Source organism: Frankliniella occidentalis, unplaced genomic scaffold, assembly GCF_000697945.3.
Source record: "Frankliniella occidentalis isolate FOCC.00 unplaced genomic scaffold, Focc_3.1 Scaffold93, whole genome shotgun sequence".
In the NCBI taxonomy this organism is placed as follows: domain Eukaryota; kingdom Metazoa; phylum Arthropoda; class Insecta; order Thysanoptera; family Thripidae; genus Frankliniella; species Frankliniella occidentalis.
The window spans coordinates 2,655-6,250 of NW_026267222.1; positions in this window are offsets into that span (position 1 = coordinate 2,655).

The window sequence follows — 3,596 nt, forward strand, 5'->3', positions numbered from 1 at the left end:
CCCTTGCCTCTCTCCCTACATCCTTCCTGCCTCTCTCGCTCCTCATCGCTTTCCTGCCTCTCTCGCTCCTCGCTCCTCCCGTCTATAGCTCAATCCGCCCTCAGACGCCTGATGGTCCAGATTAGGCCACACGTCTAATCAGCTGTTGCCCCCCATACAGTAGGCGCTTCAATATATACCAAGTAGTCTAAGCTATCAAAATTAAATTCTAATTGCTACAAAACATTTCATCTTTAGTTTTAAATGATGACCAAGCCTTCTCTGTGTTGGGGCATTGATTAAAACCAATGAACGACATAAATTCTAACAGTGCAGAAGCTGCCGCGTTAAGACACTGATCTAGCCTGCCAGGCTGATTAGCGGATGGAACAAGAAGTGACGTCGAATGGGCGGTTAGACATGGGCAGGTTCTACTGCATCCACACTACCTCCCCTCCCCCCCCCCTCTCTCTCTCTCTCTCCCTCTCTCTCTCCCTCTCTCTCTCCCTCTCTTTCTCTCCCCCCCCCCTTCTCCTCTCTCTCCCCCACACGTGCGCACACCACGTTCAACTGGTCCAGCGCCTAAATTGGCTTCCTGAGGAGCAGCAACATTCTGAGCTGGGAATCGGCCGCCGTCACCGCGTCGCCTCCGCCTCTCTTCGACTCTCCTTCGGCTGCAGCTACTCGGGCTGCTCGGCCTTGGCGGCGGAGCGCCCGGAGCCGAGCCTCATGACGCCGCACCGCCACATCTTCCGCGACGAGTCTCTTATCGGCCGCGGCCTGCCTCTCCATGTCCCCTCGGTCTGCGGGGAAAGTGCGCATGAGCCTCGGTCACTCGTTGTGACGGTCGTTCCGAGGCCAAAGAGCGGTGTAACTTGTAGCGAGCTGAGGCGGACGACCAGGATGACAAACTTGCTCGAAAATTGACAAGGTGGCATCCTTTCTTGGCTACCTGCCACCCCATGACTTACAGCCGGACCTCTTGATGACTTTTCGGTCGTAATGTTCGCTTGATTTAAGCTACGTGGAATTGAGGTGGTCACATGCACACACACACTGAGGGAACGAACGACTTAACGCCGCTCTTTTGCTCGTCCCGGAATAATTCTGCATCAGAAAATAGGGAATAAAACGAAACAACAGAGACTCCCGCCTACTTTTTAACATGGAGCCATAAAACGGCGGGCTTGATCACGTGATGAAGTAGTGCAGATTGACTGTAGATGTCAAGATGGAAGGATGGAAGGTTCGAGTCGAAGCGGCAGTACTCTAGTCTCCACGAAGCTTGGGCGTATTTTGTAGCTATCGAAGTAAGTAGGTGAAAAGAATGCTTTGCAATATTGCAAATAAATGCTCCGTAGACTGCAAATGGTTGTACATACCTGGCCGCATGTACACTCTATTTGCTTCATACATGTAGGTATTGAGCAAATAACGCATACCTGTACGTAACGCTTGGGGGTCTCCAACAAGTTTTTGCGACGAATTTTATTGCAAAAATTTAACAGTGCATCCAATTTGCCTCGTATGTGAGTACCGCGGCATTATGTAATTAGTATAGATGCTTTATAGCCGAATGAATAATCATTCAGTGATAGGCGCTCCTGCTGTCGATAAAGTCATCGCGAATCACGCCGTCGTCTCGGCGCGCGGAGGGATTAAGTGTGATTTGAGCAACGGGGGTGTACATGGCGGTAATTACTGAACCAGACACACGAGATGAGGCACCACGCTGGGAGCCGGCCCAGTGCCTCAGAGAAAAGGCTTTTAAAGCAGCTCTATATGCAACAGGAAGAAATAATCAAAAATTCAAAATGTATCCCAAAAAATATCAAAAAGGAGTCAGCTACACTATAGTGGAGCCAAAGTTCAAGTTCAAAAGTTCACCAATTTTATAGTCCAAATACAAACAAAAGGAACAACATTAATAAAATATAAAATGACAAAATTTTAAGTAGTTTCAGAAAACTGATACGGTGACACCCGAGTTTCCATCTTGGTTACCATCATCCTGTCAGTTGTGTGAAAATTACCTCCATCAAACCTTCTTTCAATATTGACTATCTCAACGAAATACTCGTTGAGATTTTCTTCAAATTACGAAACGAAATTCTCGTTGAGATTTTCTTCAAATTAACTATCTAGCTTTTTCTCTCTCGGTGTACTGGTACCCGGCACCAGCGGAGCGGCGTCGACGTCCAACGTTATAATTCGCAAAGGCGGTAGAGCATCAGTGAGCCATCCTCTAAAGTGAACAGAGGCCAGTCAAAATACACTTAAAGCTTGTCATCAAACAGAAAGCCACTGTACTGGCTCTTCTATCGGGCCCGCTTCGCCTCTTTGCCTGGTCGCCTCTCCGTTCGCATACTAATTAGTGCTACTCCAGGCTGTTTCCCGAGGGCTGGACGCTCCGAGCCCGGAGCCCGGTGAGCTCTTTTAATAGTTTTACCTCCAAGAGTGTGTGGCTGTGAGAGAGGCCGAATCAATAGCAATAATAACGTCATTTTGATTTATTTATTGTCTGTATATAAAAATTGTTCGTGAAGTAATTATGGTGCAGGAACTTCTGGGACTTGCGGCGCGTGGCTATCAGCAGAAACGCTCTGAATGCAGACGTCCCCATGTCCATCATAACGGGGAGACTCTCTCTCTCTCTCTCTCTCTCTCTCTCTCTCTCTCTCTCTCTCTCTCTCTCTCTCTCTCTAACACACACCTCAGTCCACGCCACGTGCAATTTCGCTAATCATGCGAACGTGGACACCGGTCTCTCCTACCGGCGCCTTCTGAAGTAACTGCGAGCAAGTCCACTATCGTGTTTCTTCCTTTTTGTTGTGTCTGCTAATAGCGGTAGTGGACCCCGGAAAGCAGCGGGCAGCCCGTCCAACTCACTCAGCGGCTCTGTTGGCAGTGGGTCCCGTCTACTTCACCATGCTTACATGTACCGGGTGTAACTGTGAATGCGCAGCAGTGTTGCGGGATTGCATACCTGCCAGGGCTGCAGGGGCCATGGCGCCTTACGGGCAAAGTGGATAGGCAAACCCGCAACACTGCTGCGCATTCACAGTTACACCTGGTACGCAGTGCTTTACTTTGAATTTAACGTAGTATGGCACGCTGTCTTTATTTTCTGCTGATATTCTACCGGATCCTGGCGTGCGGTCGGGCATGCCTACCGTCGCTCAGCATGGCTCCTTACGGGGGTGTATTTAGATTGTCTGATCTATTTTCTCCGACCTCGTCGATATCCTGAAATTTAGGAAGAATGCTCTGAAAACTCAACAGTGTACGTTGTATGCTAAAAATTCAGCGATCATTAATGATTGCTGCTATATCAGTGTACAATGGAGACAGTGCAGGCAGTAAAGGTGCGTCTTGGCACCTTCTGACTTTCCAGTGCACTTCCCCGCCTTTCCCGCACCCTTCCCCACCCCTCCCCCTCCTTTGCCATGCCATGCTCTGCGCGTCAGCAGCAGCGCCAATTACCTCGCATCAGGACCGGCGGGTAATGTAAAATGCCTGTCCTCGTCTCGGTGGCGCCGGCGCCTCCCTCAGCCCGGCACAACACACCCTTGCACTGCATTGCACTCACACACACACTCTCTCTCTCTCCCCCCCCC